This window comes from Myiozetetes cayanensis, unplaced genomic scaffold (assembly GCF_022539395.1).
Source record: "Myiozetetes cayanensis isolate MyiCay16 unplaced genomic scaffold, myiCay2020 scf6-25, whole genome shotgun sequence".
Classification (NCBI taxonomy): domain Eukaryota; kingdom Metazoa; phylum Chordata; class Aves; order Passeriformes; family Tyrannidae; genus Myiozetetes; species Myiozetetes cayanensis.
In genome coordinates, this window is record NW_026087853.1 from 56,235,499 (window position 1) to 56,252,900 (window position 17,402).

A 17,402-nucleotide genomic window follows, 5' to 3' on the forward strand; every position below is an offset into this window, starting at 1 on the left:
ATTCACCGGGGAAAAAAAGGATGCCTCTAAACAGCTACAGAGTCTATTAAAGCAACGTGGCATTCGAAAAGAAAATGTTTCTGTAGCCCTTCTACCAATGCAAATCACTTTTGTCTTCAAAAGCATCTCATTTGCTAAGTTGTTGAGGCTTTTCCTCTGTTCAAGTCCTTTCTTGTGACCTTTTCCACCTATCAAGCCATGTTTCTTCCCTCCTGGTCCTACAGTTCTCTACCAAAGTAACTTAGAGAGCTTGGAGCTCTCACTCACCCTGCTCTTCACTGCCTTCCAAACCCATCTTTTCATTCCTTGCTGCTTTGTCTTGCCAGCACTTTGCAACTAGAACTGTACTCTGTACTTGCAGATAAAAATCTGCCACCACGTTTGTTGGCAAATAGCTGATACATAAAATAGCACATAGAAATTAGGTCATACAACCATACAACCTTTGGAGAGACCTCTAGGATCATAGATTCCAACCCTTAACCCACCACCACCCCTGTTCACCCCTAAACCACATCCCCAGAACCGTGTTCCTGTATCTCCAGTCTTGTGCACAGCAGCAAAAAATTCTGTTACTACTCCAAATGCATATCAAATCAGGCCAAACCATAATGGATTTTTGCCAGTTTTTTTTTTTTTTTTATTATTATTATTCTTATTTATGTCAAGCTTTCTGTTAAGCCAAGAACAATGCAGAACCCGAGACTGGAATGCCCCCACGTCTGGTCCAACAAAAATTATTTGTCCAGGATGGACTTAGCTGAGAGGAAAGGAGTCACATTTACAACATTCTGTGCATCTGGGTGAGGCTTACCCAACATTACAATAACTGTGAACTGAGAGTTTGGTCTGCACTCTGAAATCCCAGATAATTCTACTCATACATTACCCTCAAGTTATCCCTATTTCAAGAAATACCAAAGGCACTCTCCCTCACTCTATGTGTGTTCCCTGTGCAGACAGAGGGCGTTTCACAGGAGTTGGTGGAACAGAAACATCAACAAACCCCAGTGCCCTGGTTAGGCCTCTGAACAGGAATGCCAAACACCTCCCCTTGCTCTCTGTCACTGATACCTCCATCCTCAAGGGTCACTGCTGGTGGCCACAGCTTTTAATCACATGCTGGGCCTCCAATGATTTATCACCCCCTAACAGTGTTTGTGTTGAAGATTCCCAGTTGGGAGCTCAGCTCCCCTTCCCCCACTCCACCATGTAGCATCGCCCAAAGAGCATCAAAACCAAAGCAGGAAAACACATGGTCCATGTGGAAGCAGAGTTAGAGCTGTTTAAGAAAACTATCTGTTACTCACAGGCACTTTTAGCAAACAATTAGTGACACCATAAAAGATTTTAGGAATTATGCAAGGGTTAAAAAGTTAAAGGCTTGAAATCTAGCGTAGTGTTTCCAAGAGACTGCATGGCTATCTGTTTCTCTCTGCAGAGTCCATTTCAAAACACAGTCAGTCCTGCTTTTGATAAATTCCTGCTGTGAGAGTCACCTTGGTTTTCAGCCCCCAGCTGCTTCCGTGGAACTTGTTTCCAACTTATCATGAACAGAAACACTGGGCATAGAGAAAACTCCAGCACTCAGAGAGCGCCCAGATGTGATGTGGTATTTCTGCTCTCAGTATATAACCAAGATTTGCCTCACAGGAAACACCCATGCAGCGTTTTTCTCCACAGGTCTCAAAGCTTTCCTGCACTTACCTCTGTTTTAAAGCTGAGCTGACTTTCCAGCTCACAATGCAGGACGCTGCCTGAACCCTGGGTTAAAGCCAAGCTTCCCTAGTGCCCAGCAAAACAGCTCTGGGACTGACCTAGACATCTCTCAGGAACAGATGAACTTCCTTCACTTGATCAGATGGGAAGTAACAGTCATGCCGAGTCCTTGCTCCTGTATCTCAGAGTCTGGCAGGGATTCTTCCCACTCAGGTGGCAACAATCCCTGCAGGTGGTGGTGCTGGCAGTGATGAGGGCAATGTTGGTCCATCTCCTCCTCTGTTGGAGCTCTGATGGGTCTGAGCAATCCATCTGGCACATTGTTCTCTAAAACAAAGCAGCAAATACACTCTATTTGTGGGTTCTGAGCACACTCAACCTACACATCGTGCACAGAAGCCACATCATTCCAGCCAGTGAAGGGAGGAGTTTGACCATTTGTCAGCATTGGTTTCAGTGGAAAGAAAGGTAGGCCCTTTGTACAAGAAAGTAATAAATTTCAGCAAAATAAATTTCAGGCACTCGGAAAACCTGAAAATAAAGTCCAAAATCCAACTCATCAGTCAAGCATCTTGGAGGGGAACCATCTGGCACGCGTGGGAGATCTCCCGTTGTCCAGGTCAGGGATGCAGCTTCAGCACATCACTCCCCCATTCCCATCCAGCTCCCACGCTCATGGAAAGAGGGCTGAGGACAGGGAAAATGGGGATGGAGATGTGCTCAGGTCTCATCCTGGCACAGAGTTGTAATGCAGCCAGAGAGCACTCACTCGTGTCACAGCTGAGAAATACATGCAGATGCCTGATTTTATGTACAGCTTTAGCTACTCCAAACATTTTGGAGGTTCTCTGCTTGTATAACATGCAAGTAGCAGTTATTATGGGGATAAGGTGTCTTTTTGATACATGTAAACATAATATCCACAGGCTAAGTTTCAGTGATACTGAGCATTCACAGCCTTAACCAAAATCATGCCATTCTGTGATTATCTTCTCTAAAAAACAAGGCACTCTGTTACATGTAAAGTTATAATCTGTAAAACAATAACCTCAGCCCGTATCTGAAGATGTCTCAATACAAACATATAATTCACAAGCCACCACCTGCCACAGTACCTCACAAACAAGGCCTATAACAACTTTTGACTTACCCAGGAAAAAGGCAATCCACCACTAACCCAGGCTGCCTTCTCACTATCCCACTAACGCAAACCACAGTGTTTCTCACCACTGCTGGATCCATTTACGAAGGCAGGCAAGGATAATAACCAAATATGATTGTTCAGCTTAATTGCTAGCACACAGTATATAAATAGCATTTTTGCATGATGTCACACAACTACCACAGCCCTACATGGTAACAGGTCCTTGACAAATAGGTGTATGTGACAACCAGGGGCAGGCCAGAACCCTTATAAAGCAAACTGCTTCTTTCTTATAGTTTTACCACTTGCCATAGGCTGTGAGTAGAAGTATTAAAACCTAAAGCTAATACACAGGAGGTTTGTTTATTGCACTGTATGGACCAAAGAAGAATTTCCTGCATAGGACACTGAAGGCAGAGAGCACAAGAATTCCTCTGAAGTCTGCAGAGAGAGCTGAACAGACCCTCCTCTGTACTGGGCTTTTTCTCACATATCTGTGTTTTGAATTTTAACACAGCTGTGAAAAAAAAAAAAAAAAAAAAAAGGAGCCCCACCAATAAGCTTGCCAATTGGGCATTCAAATGTCAGAGACAAAGGAAAGTTTGGTAAGGAGATGAGTTTGCTGTGGGCAGTGGTTGTGTCAGACAGCCAATGACATCACTGCCTGTGCTGTCTCCATCACAATTTTCCAGAGCGGGATTACAGTGATGACAGATTCCATTCCAAAACTCCCAGGCAGCTCTTTACATGGATGCTAGCAGAACAAAAGCATTACACAAGATTTCCTCTCTCCGTCGAGCAGCATTTGATGTTCTCTAATCCCCACCTTGGGAAAAGCACTGGAGAACCATATGGACCTGCTGAAATCACACAGGATGTCCCGTCTTCGTCGCTAAAACTCAAAAGTTAAGGGACCTCTGCGGGGCAGAGAGAGCAGAGGAAGTAGGTTGTGTCTTTTGTTTCCAAGAAGAGAGCAGGGATACCCTCCACAGGCATGCCCATCACCACCGAGCCCAACTGCTACATGTCCCACAGAAGACTCTTCTGGTGACTCCTTGGGGCACGATGGGGAGCAGAAAAACAGAAAAAGCATCATTAGAGAATTCTTCAGTAGCCACAAATAAGTAACAAATTTTAAAAATTCAGTCCTCCACTCGTATGGAGTTTTGACTGTAGCTGGATGACTAAGGGAGTCACAGCACTTGATATGTGGACAGAAACTTACATTTAAAATTAATAACCAGCATTGCCATGCATTTTAGCCAAAACTGACCCAGTAGTTAAGAATTCATGTGTTCAATTAATCTAGTGCCCTTTTCCAATTCAATTATCTCTTGACTTTCACCACTGGCAGGAAGTTGCTCAATTAATGTTCTTACATTGTATGGAAAGTCAATCTTATTTGTTTCTATTGCTGATCACATCATTCTAAACAACATTATCAGCATCAATTATCAGCAGTCTACTGTGTCACCCTCGATCCCAGCAGAAGTTTTTGATTCTTCACAGAAGAAAAATGAGCAAAGGAGCAGTTTAGGTCACATTTTCAAAATCTGATGCATGCAGTTTTGCATACAACATTAATCCCATTTTTAAGCTCTGCATATTAGAGGAATTATCAGAACCTAAAAGCAAATAAAAATAACGGCACGCATTCTTTTGGAGTTGCCATTTAAAAAAACCCCAAAACAAACCAAAAAAACCCCAAAACTGCCCATAAAATAATACAGCTTTATCTTTTTCTCAGCCTTCCACAGGCATACACCTCCACGATGGCATTTAGTTAATGGAAAATCAAAGGACATTTAACAGGTGTTACTGTATAAGGCACCATTTACACTTGAGACAAGTGCTTCACGGTCATTATCCAGCTTGTGGTTTGGAGCCACACTTGAAGGTTTAGATTTCTTACATTTCCCAGTGCTCCACTCCCCACCCCAGCCTCTGTTTCATTAGTGGGAGCAAAGACCAGTCGTGTTTTTCAGACACGAACTCACGTGAAGGTGCCTCCTAATTCACAGCTACCAAGGGATTCAGGCCCATCTCTGACAATTCCTTCATCCCCTGTCGTATCCTGGTATTTCTGCAGAGGGATGAAATGAATTTAGATCGAGGGCACAGCTACTGATGTGCTGCCCACCCCAGGAGACTCGGGCACGTTCAGCTTTGTCACAGTGACCTCGCAGGTCCCCAGGATTTATCTTTGTAGACAACACAATCACGAGGCATCAGAGAGTGCGAGGAATGTGCTGCGTTTCAGAAATGTTTTGTTCTTCTTTCTTACTTTTAACTGCAAGCAAAGGGTTGTAATAAGAAAGCATTACATTGCCTGGCATTAACAGGCATGTCACTGCAAGCAAAACCAGTTTCACATCTCGGGTAGTTTGAGAAGCAGACAAATACCGTGACTGTCTTTTTCTTCTTGATGTCCTTGTATAATTGATCTTGAGCTAGGAACTTTGCATTCCAGCAGAAGCCTGGATTAAAAACCTAGACCAACAACAGTCAGCCATCAATCTTGAGGCAATCTATCCTATCTGCAACCATTTGTATCAGCCATTAGCTATTCAGTAACTCAGGAAGAGATCATCTTTCAAAGAGAATAAACTCTCAGTGCATATCCCCATTCATTCCTCCTATTCTTTTGCTAATTCCCATCTATTACTCCCTCAGCACTTGCAGTGAAATCTCATGCTCATTGCTTTGGTCATATTTATATGCCACATTACTAAGTATCAGAAAAGAACTAATTGCTTTTTTTTTTTTTTTTTTTTTTTCTGGATACGATTTCCAACAAAACTTTGAGAGTGAATTTTCCAAAAATACACCAGAACAGAATGCAGTAACACCTTCAGTACTTGCTTCTCAGTTATACTGATTTCTCCTTACATCTTTCCTGAAGTGCAATGTGGCACCAGAGGCAGTGCTAAACACACCCTGGGTTCTTTCTCACTGCCAAGGCAGAGTAAAATGAGAGGTCAGTTAACACAGAGGAGACAAAGGCTTTGTATTCAAAAAGGTATCTCTGCATAAGATCCTCTTCTTCAAAAACTTTGCAGTTGTTTGCCCTGTGTCTGAAAATATACTGTCATTTTAAATACACACATTTTAGTAAGAAAACATCCCAAACTGGCACTAGAAGTCAGTTATGCTGCATTCCTGCCTGGATCGAGGACCAGGAAAAGAGATGCACGTTGCTGGATCTTGTCCCCATCCCTCTGCCTCTCCCAAGGCCGCTCCCTGCTTCATCCAAGGCCCCAAAGCAGCCTCATCAGACAAGTTTTTGGCTGCAATTGAGTCAGGACTGCAAACTCAGCCTGCATGCCTGTTCCTCTGCTTGTACATCAGGACAAAAAAAGGAAGAAACTATTACCCTTTCCTGTGCTGAGACAGCTGGACACGAGCACATCACCCAATGCCTGTGTTTAGATCATCAGCATACAGCAGACACGGCCTGCTGCACTTCCTAAATTATTCTATTCCTCAAGTTTTAGAATTCTCAATTGTTTAGGTAAAATTTTCCAATTGTTAGCACTCCTCTGGGGTATTCCCCATTGGAATTCTTGTTCTTAAGGACCAACAATAGGCTAAAGCAACTTTTATTACTTTGGGACGGGTCACATCTTTTTGATTTTTTTTTTTTTTCAGATAGCAATTACAGGCTCTAGAATGTTTTGGTTTGTTGTTTTGTTTGTTTTTTTTAAGTACATTACACTGCAGATGTTCATGACCATGTGATGATTACAATTAATTAGTTACAACTGATTAGCTGACAGTCTTTCACTTAGTGCACCTTGCTGAATGATTTCTCTGAAAGCAGAAGTGATCCCACTCCTTCTGGGATCAGGCACAACACCCCATCCCCATCCTGCAATCCGGTAAACCGGCACACAGACCAATAATAAATGCCTGAAGTTAACCATACTACATTCAGAACTGCATTTGTAAGGCATCAGGTTCACAGCACTTTCTTTTAAAGCCAACAAATTACTTCAAGGGATGCTTTTAAAACTTTTTATAAATGGAAATCAATTTGATCAAGCCATGAGAGATGCAATTTTCAAAGTCCAGGAAAATCGTCTGGTGCCTAATCATGGCAGAGGAGTCAAAGCTTACAGACTCCTCTTTAAATTCCTAGTCTAAACAGTCATATTTCTCAGCCAGAAACAGCAACACTGGAGTAAAAAGGTGTAAGTTATTTGAAGGGTTTTTTTCCCTAATATAATAAAGTGAATTAATTTATTTTTTTTAATATAAGAAGCACACATTTTATAGCTGGCTTTACCTTAAAAGAATTTCATATGCACAATTAAGATATTAAGCATGGGCCTGACCATGTTGTTATGAATTTAAAAGTGCCAGTACTGACAAATCATTGGCACTTAACAGTTCTGTCTTTAAAATCATCATAATTTGACTTCAGAGCACTGCAAAAAGCTAAAAAAAGATTTTTAAGAGCTGGAAAATGACTTTTCTTTCCAGACTGCTCAGAGAACTGTACATTCATTGTACTTTTGAAAGCAATGTGACTTGTGAAACTGGCAACTTTCCCATCCATAGCTTCTCAGAGATGTTTATAGCACATGATATTTTAATTGCCTGATGACAACATTTTTTTGGAAATAGATCAGTTTCACAATGCATTTGCTTCATATTTTAAGCAGGAAGCATGAGATCTGAATAATGCTGGATACAAGCCTGACACAACAACACAAAAGTTAGGGAAGGATGTCCATAATCCATCACCCTTAATGCATCCATGACCCCACATGCACGAGCTTAGGTGGTGGTAGGGATCCAGTCTGTCCTAAAACTATCCAGGTGCCTCATGGATGAATCCTCATTAGGGCCTGAAGTTTATCCTAAGCCATGTCTTTTTTTTTTTTTGGGTGAACAAAACTCTGGTAGTTTCTCAACAACTTCTGTTATTTGAAATAGGTAGATACTGGACGAAGAAGACAGGGTTACCCAAAAAATGTATTAATTCATGAATTACAGTCAAATTACAATAATGTGACCTGATTTGCATCAACCAGGCCACAGAATTTCACCCAGCAAACAATCACACCAACTGATCTTTTCTGGTGCATGTGCAGTGGAATGTTTACTAAGTAAAGTCTCTCCCTAAACCCACAGGGCTGATGACATGTGAATGCGGTGTCTTCTGCCTTCCAAGATAAATTTTCCATCTTTTTGATGTGTAAAATACTAAAATGGCTTTGGATTCGCCTGTATGGGGGACTGACCTCGACTCCATGTTGCATCCGTAAACCTGGACTATTCTTTACAGAAACAGTGTTGGACATGACTGTGTAACTCCAAACTCCTGCAGCTTTGGAATTCATGCCTCACTTTCCATAAGCACATAATAGATAATCCAACCTGTTAACCACACACCAAAAGACTTGCTCTTAACATCCCACCTTTTTAAGGGTTAGTCAGGAAAGTTGACCCACTTGATGTGTGTACATTCAACAGAGAGGGGGAAAAAAGAGGAAAACATTTTAATGGTTAAATTTCATTGCAGCTTTTTAATTGGGAAGCTCCTTCCACCTCCTAAGCTTTTGGTCTGTTTGTCTTATTTTTAATTTATATTACCAGGTTGTGCAGGTAACCTTGCAAGACAAATTAAAGCTAAAAATCAAGGGAAAAAAAGTCCCTTCGATACAGCCCACAGTTTTAGACTCTTGAAACTTTATACAACATCCTGTGTGTGCAAAGGCTGGTTCCATGAGCTAATGGGCTCATTTGTTTTGTTTTGTTTTATTTTACAAAGCACACACAACAAACACTGTACTCATACATGCATAACTCGAGGTATCTGATCCAAGTCCTATTAACTGCACCCGGTGACTTGCAAATTTAGGTCCTGCCGAAATACCTGAAAGCAAACCCTCTTATGGGCACGGACTTGATTTACTGCAAGCCAAGTTCTAACCTGCAGATGAGTCTCTGAGTTACTTGTAAGTAGGAAAAACATGGGCCCCACTCCTAACTCGGGATTTTACTGGAATGCTGCGGTGGAAAAGGAGTTCCACCAGCGCTCCTTACTGCGTCAGAGACCGCGCTTTGTAAACGGGGACTGGCTTTTAACTGGACCAACACGAGCGTGGGTGCCACTACAATTTATTCCTCCATGGGATTTCCTCTCTGGTGCTTCCCCAGCCCTGTAGCCTTGTTTGTCAGTTCAGCAGTGCCCCTAAGAAAACACGCAACGTGCATCACATCCCTCCACGGAGCAAGGGTAGCCAGACACCCCTCGAAATATGGAATGTGCATTAGCAATCGTGCTCCATAAAAATTTCAAAGCCTGAGATCTTTTCACAGCCTGACAGATTTTCCCATATAGCTTTCCACATTCCTAGTGTAACCCAATACAGGCACTGCAGGTTGAATGATAAACAGAGGCTCCTTCAGGAAACCTTGGGAAAGGGGAGCCTTGGAATACTGCACTTCATTCTAACTACTGCACAGGTGACTGAAGGCTGCACAGCCCATTTTTTCATCTCGGTAGAAGACAGGCAGAAAAAGTGAAAATGGGACAAAACAAGCATCTAAAAGTGTCTGGCAATGACCTATCACCACTCTCAAAAGCTAAATCTTATGGAAAATAGAAAATACTGCAGTACTTTCCAACCCTGGACGAAGCAGAGGCAGCATTGCAGCAGACACGCAGTTTAAAATTGTTTTTGCATTAGGTACATTGGTAAATTTAATTGTAAATTAATAAAATGCAACAGCAAACCACGAGGAGCGTGAAAGGCACATTTCTACCAATTGACTCACTTCTGTGTTGGGTTTTTTTTCCTATTTACCAGCCGTGAGCTTGCCAGCTATGCCTTGTACTCATAACTCAGTGCAGCCCCAGTCACAAGTCCCACAAAAGAGGGAGAGAGTAGTTCTCAATCTTACAAAACCTCTCACTTCTGGTTATTTAGAATTATCTGTTAAATGCATGCAACCATATTTCTGACCTTGGAATTTGGGCCAAGCACTGAACTAGATTGTACTTTCGTCAGCTGTTCTTCTTGATTATGACTGGACAGCAAAATCAGATTGTATTGCCTCTGCTCCTTCCTCACACTGCTCTGACACAAACAGGAAAGAGTTCAAGACCACAGAACAGTATTTCCAGCTTGGATCTTTAGGCAGGCCACAATCTGCAGATTATTTTTAAGATTTCTGCTGCTTTTGGTGCTAAAAAAATGCTTGCAGGTGCCAGACCAAAATGCTGCGTCAGCAATAACAACAACAACAAAAACAAATTGTCACGTTCTCTAGCATTCACTAATTTTAAATTGTATGCAAATGGAGAAAACAGGTTCATTAATTATGAGATACCAAGCACAGTTCTTCATATACCCACACTATTGAGGTCAAAGTGCCAAATGGCTCACCAAAAATTCTGATATTTAGTACAAACCATAGGTGTGTCCACATTACTCAAAATAATGGGAAGAAATACCCCAGGCTGTCCAACCTGTGGCACAGCCTGTAAATGGTAAATACCTATTTCTATCACACAATCATATAGTGGTTTATGTTGGAAGGGACCTTAAAGATTATCTTGTTCCAACCCCCCTGCTGTGGACAGGGACACCTTTCACTAGATCAGACTTGTCAGAGCTCATCCATTTATACATATAATTATGTCAAAGGGTTATACATTTCAGTGTCATTATCTGTTGAACTTATTTTCTTGGTAATAATATTATACTAACACGACCAAAATTGAATTCATCACTGATACTCGTGTGCTATTTTGCACCAGAAGTACATTTAACTGGTTTTATGGTGGAGAACTATACTTTGAATAATTCTACATTTTTGGAATCCAGCCTGAAACCTCAAATTTTTTCCCAAATGAAACTATGTTAATAAAAATCTCAAACTAATCAGCACTGCAGTTACACATACTCTCAGTTAGAGAAAAACTGAACGAGTAGAATTTGGGGGAGATTAATTCCCCTGAGCCCACCAGAAATGTGGTAAAGCATCTTTATCCTTCAGTCCAGTAAATCTTTTCCTGTCTTACTGAGGAATAGTCATTCTGGTGTGATCGAAATAGACTTGAAATAGCTTTTTCTTTTTTTTTTTTTTTTTTTTTTCAAGTAATCCACCACTTGAACTTTCCAATTAATTCACCAGAGCCACGAAAACGCCTGGTGCAGCACTACAACTTTAAAATCATCTGCGGGGCCCTGAAGCCACCCTAACTAACATGTGTGCACACAATCTCCACCAGCAGTTGAAGACCAAGCTGCAGAACAGGTGATGTCACCATGTGGAGCCTTGACTGCTAAACGAGGTCAACTGACAGGCATTATTCTGAAGTAAGGAGGACAAAGTGGAAAGAAGAGCCAAGGTTGGAGAGGAAGCTTTAGGAGGCTGAGCAGCAGCAGCATCACGGGCAAGCTCCTATTGTGCTCGGAAACACAGAGAATTTGACATCTGACCTCTTCTAGGAGAAACCCAAGCAGCATCTCCAACGTCAGGCAGTGAAGCATGGAAGTGAACTATACACACAACAGAGGGCAGATAAACTGATACACACTGGATAAACAGATAAACAGGTGCCTCCTGGATGCCTCTGAGAAACCCCCAAAGATTCGTGCTACAGTGCTTACATACCCTTTGAAAAGCTCCTGAATATCACAGAGTGCTCTGAAACCCTCCAATTTCACAGCTCTTTTCAGAGTTTCTTGACCCACTTCTCCACAAGACTCAGCTGCAAGCCCAATTCTCATATCAAGCAACATTAATGCTCCCCTTTTCCTCTTTATCCAGGTAGGGAACATTTTCTGCTGTGCCCATTTGTGGCCAAACAGGCCACTTGTATTTTAAAAGAGCAGTTCACGGACACTTCTCCCCATTTTGACAGCTGCTGGCTGTCTCTGTCCAGCAGCAGAGGTGGAAAACTCATCACAGCCATACCCTCTGCAGGGAATGAACCTCAGTGGCATCAGGGCTAATCCAGAATGAGTGTTTATATCCAGTGAAAAGGGCAGGTTTGTTTACCAACAGACAACACCCCAGCCAGACACTTTCTATCCCATAGATTTGTGCAGCAGGGAGTGCTTTGCTTGTGTGGAACAGTTACAACCACCTTGCTTACACAGCCTTCCTTAAAAAGCAATTCATGTCCCACTTGAGCATGTTTAGCTCCTCTAAAACCCAAATTCTAACCCAAACAATAACTGAACATCTGGATGCCTGACCTAGAGACTATATCAGGTCAATAAAACTATCTGAGTACAATTCCAACCTAGATGCTTGCCTGCTTTTGGACCAGAAGCTCAGCAAAGAGTGAATGACCAAATTTCATTATCCAGGGCTCTGAAGAGTCTCCAGAATGGGAGGTTTTGGAAAGGGACTGGATTTCCTGCACCAATATTTTCACTAGTGACTTCTCCTGTCAATTATATGATCCAGAGACAGGTGGAGGGAAAAGACCTGACTGACCTGAGACCATTGATGAATTCTGTCACATTGATTTTTTTTTTTTTAATTTCTCTTCATTGCACTGTAAATGCTCACATGCAAGCTGAGGAGAGGTAAGTAGGATTTTTCTTTCTCCTTTTTTTTGAGTACAGTTGGCAGCAGATCCCACTCATGGTCAGTTGCTTGGTAACAAGTTTCTCTGGCTACAAAATAAATATTCCACATCTGAAATATTTGAGAAAACACTGTTTTTCCTAACTACATTCCATAGTACTTGGGCCATGGGGTTTCCCAGAATAGTCTAAAATATTAACAGGGTTATACAAAGGACGACCTCCAATTAGGTTGTCGCTCTGAGACAGATACAGATGAGTCCCCCTTCACAACACTGCTCACATATCCTTTATAATAATAATGGCCAGTCTTCGCGAGCGAAGATCCGGGGAAGGTCTTTCCACCTTCCAGCCTGCGCATTGGATTTTTTTTTTAGGTGAGACACAGTGTGCGCGGAACTGAGCCCACCCTTTAATCCTAAGGTTCATCTGCCGGGGCCAAGCGAGCTTGGACGGTGGCAGCGAGGTCCTTAAATAGTAGGTTAAATCTACTCCACAGTCTGGAGCTCATGCAAAGTAGTTTAACTGCCTAGGAACAAATTAGCTAACTGGATCCAGTGCCCTTTCAAATGTAGGCGTGGTGGGAGACATTTTGCAGGGACTGAAAACTCTGGAAGTCGGTCTGAGGCGCGTGCCAAAGCAAGCCTGTCTGCGGAAAGAGACAGTGAGAGAGGCGTAAAATGGGCTATCTCATCCCCCTGCCACAGCCACACAGGGATGCTACTGGAATTGCCTGCTCTGGGAGCAGCACAGAAAGCGTCAAAGTCACTCATCTGTGGGTTATCTCACAGCTCCCACTGCCATCTTCATCCTTTAGCACGGCACTGCTCGGTCCGGAACACGGGCAGCAGAAGCCAGTTCTGAAACCCCCTGAAAAAAAACCATCCCAGTGATTGATTCTAAACAATAGAATGGACAGATTCTTACTTTGCAAACGCAAAGACAGCCTGTCCTGGAGCAGTAGAGAAGAACCCCGCAGAACCAGCTAATTCTGCACCATTTCCCCATCACGACGACAGTGGATGTCTACAAAGAAACTAAGAATAGGGCAAGCATTTGGTGATGCTTCTCTTAATATCCTCTTCAGCTTTCGACACTCTGGAGGCACAAGGATTTCCTGCACTTAATAGCCCTTGATGAATCCTCCTTCCACGAATTCGTCTTCATACAATGGCTGGGGAGGAGGAATAACTATTTCTAGATTTCATGATGTGGTAATAATTCCCAGAATAGAGCACACTAATTATTTGGGGTGTTTTTATATATAACCCAGTGGCAAAGAAAAAAAAATTATTCTTGAAAGAACAAAAGAGAGACTATCCACCTGATAACTATCAGTTAGAAGTTCTGATTGAGAGTTTTAAGGCTGCCAGCTCTCAGAGGTGAGGCAGTCAGAAAAAGGGTCTCAGCTCACACAGGAAAGTTTCAAGTTCAAGTATTCATTAAATAGGGAACCCAGGTTCCAAACTCACCTGGGCCTCTCCAAAAAAAAAGGGATTTAGAGATGTACCATTGATATGCAGTCTAGGGATCCAAGGCCAACATGCAAAACTAAACATCTCCCACGTGCACCTAAATGCTGTGGACGTCTCTATTCTACATCAACTTTTTTTTTTTTAAATTTCTGCATACACCCAGAGCACTCACATCTCAGTGCTGCAAGCTCTGCATCTATGAAATAGTCAGCTGTGAACAGAGTTTAGAAACTAAGTGGTACTACACACACCTGGCCACTCACTAGCACCTTAGAGAGGAGCAACGATTGTTTTCTTCTACAACACATGGGAGGAAACGTTAATTTCCCTCCATTTTGTTGTACTCATTTGCCAAGTATATTATTTTTCCAAGATATTCCTGCCACATTCACCGAACAGGATGGACAGTGCTTGCTTAATTAGTTCTCATGTTTTCTTCATTATCAGCACTTGGTCCCCTGTGTAAGAATAATTAATTTCCTCCTGAATGTCCTTTAAAGTGTATGTGTTTTGCAGATGTTGATCAACACTTTTTTTGTGTTCACATTACCTCATTTTGCAGTAAGAAACCAAAGTACAGAAGAATTGCTCCTTTCCCATCTACTTATTTTACATGTCTCACTTCAGACTCCCAAAATTTGAATTCTCAGTGTACCAGGTAGTTTGTTAAACTGTTACTAGTTTATTTGTTAACCTGGCAATCTGCAGTTTATAGTGCCTGGCCCATGAGCAAATTAGGTAAAGAGACAAAGCCAAAGGTAAAGAGACACAAAGCAAAGAATACATGTTTCTGTTTTCACTTACAATGACAGACTAAGATGGAATTGATTTCTTCATCACTGCACTCAAAACTTTAGTCTTCCTAGAGCTCTGTCTCTCCTACTCCCTCTCTCCACTTCTGAATATCCAAAGCATTATTCCTGCAAGCTTCCTTCCCAGAGAATTTCATCCTGTGCAACAAATGAGCAAAAGAACCTGTCGTAATACTCAGGGAGCAGAGCAAAAAAGTGCATATAAAGCCTTAATTCTATTACTGTCCTAATGTCAGTGCTCAATGTTGTTGCATCATTTTAAAAAATCTGGAGTTCACGAATCCAGAGCATTTTCTGCTGGAGGTTGAGAGGTAGATGGGACAGAGGAGTTTTTGACAGTGAATTTCACAGAAATCTGTTGACAGCCAAAAAAAGGATAAAACTTAAGTTCCAGGATTTATACCAGTATTTTAAAGGGAAAGTGATCCAGCAAACCTACTATTCAACTCTTATCCCTTTGACAGTTCCCTGGACTTCCTTATTCCAAGTCAAATCACTTCACTAAGTAAGTCTCAGCCTCCTAATTTCAGTCTCATCACAGAATGGTTTAGGTCATGTATTTCAGTCTCCACTTTTGCCCTGTCTGCTAGTCCAAACTAGCCTAATTCCATCTGGTGTGTCTCCTCCCTCATCCACTGTTCAATCAACTACTCGCCCCCTTCTGTGCAGGCTTTGCTTCCAGCCCACATCAGATCTGATCCTGTACCCCTTGAATTTCTGGTAGGTACCTCCATCATTTTCTTCACTGGAGACAGGAGTTGCATATCCCTGACGGGGCTGAGCAAAAATTATCTCCCAGAGTAGGAGAACTACATCTTTAAAAAAGAAGAAAAAACAAAAAAAGTAAACCAACAAACCAAACCTTGTCAATATTTTTGCAGCATGGGTAAAACAATGTATTTTTTCTCTAGTCTTGTTCTTGGAAGACATTAAACTGAAATTTTCTGAAGGGAACTCATCCACAGGCAGACACCAAATGCAACATGGAAAAAATCTAGTTTGAGCAGCTACTGACAAAACTGTGAAGAGCTGAACATTCACCTTTTAGGACTGGAAGTTGCTTGGCAGTCTTAGCAAGAGATGCTGTTACAAGCCCTGCCTGCAGCGAGTCAAAGTGCCACCCTGCAAGGTGGGTGACAATCGAGCCTTACCCAACTGCATTTATGGGGCAACTCCGACCGAGACAAGACCTCTGCCATTTAATTGTCCACCAGTCTGATGCCTACACGAATCCTGGCAGAGACACCCCAACAATACTTCTCCCCAGGGCTGTGCCATGGAACATGGACCTGGGGAGCAGTGCTGGTCACACAAGTCACCCCGAGCCTTCCGCTGATGATGTAGTTCAGTGTAAGCAGTTGGTGACTGGGCCCCCCAGCTGTTCAGATTCCTCCTGCAAGGGCCAACATAATTGTAGCCCTACTTGTGTCTTCAGCTTCTCCACTCCCAATTTGGCTGTAATGGACCTACCTCAAGCAATTAGGCCACCTGTTGCATCGCCAGATCCATTTAAGGGAGCCCTTCTGCGGTCGGCTTTACGCGGTTTGACAGTAATTGTGTAAATGGATACCGGTGTAATGGCACTGCAACAGAAAAATTGTAGAATTATTTTAATCAATAAATATAATTACACGCTCAGACGACCATGAGCTTATCTGTAATTAGTTCTCCACACCACGATGCAGCCCACAACGCCAACTTTTTTTGCGCGTTGCCCAACGCAGGACAGAAATTGCACTCTCAGGATATTTATAATCAGCTGAGGGTTTACAGCTCAGAAAGATTTGGAGCCAGGGTTAAAAAAAAAAAAAATTATCAGTTGTGGAACTCGAAAATGGCTATTTATTTTGGGATCAACTCTGTTTTTATTGGTACCATGAAAACAGTCACCCTAAATGAACATATCCCAACACACGTGGCATTTTGTGATGCCAGCTACCTAAGCAGTTAATTCTGTGGTTTTAATTCCAGAGCTACACAAGATTGAGCACATTGAAATGGGGAGGGCTGTAAACACAAGATATTCAAATATCAACATTCTTAAATGAAAATATACATGAACACACATGCCTGCACACACATCCACACACGTATCTGCACTGTCAAGTGTGCAAAGGTCATAAACTCTCCACAACATGAATAAACTGACCCTGACATCACCTGTAAGGCAGATTCTTTTTGTAACAGTGGTCTTCTGGAGGAGGAAATTCAGATATGGAAGTTGGTGGTTTATTAACTGCTGTGATTGCACCTGCTTGTATTAGTGCCTCACCAGGTCAGTGCTGCTGGTTGGTTACAAAGGTGCTCCACTATCAAACACACTGGGAGATAAAATGTGTCTGTTAATGGAGTCCCAAAAATTTGATTTTCCAAAATAAATCAGAACAGAATCTAACCCTGTTTTAGATAATGTCTCAAAGCAAAGAGTGAGGTTCCTTCCCTATAGATAACATGTTAATTTTGGCCACTATTTAGCATGTTAGGGATATAAATTAATAAATACATAATATAATATACAATATAGACACAATATATAGAGAATCTATGTATATAAAATATAATTGATTCAACATTAGGAAGGATTTTAATTTCACTATTATTTCTCTCTTTCTTTACACTTACCTTTGTGTCATGTCTTGAAGAGAGGCTCCACACTGTAATCTTCATTCACACTGTCCACAGTTCAAAACTGACATTA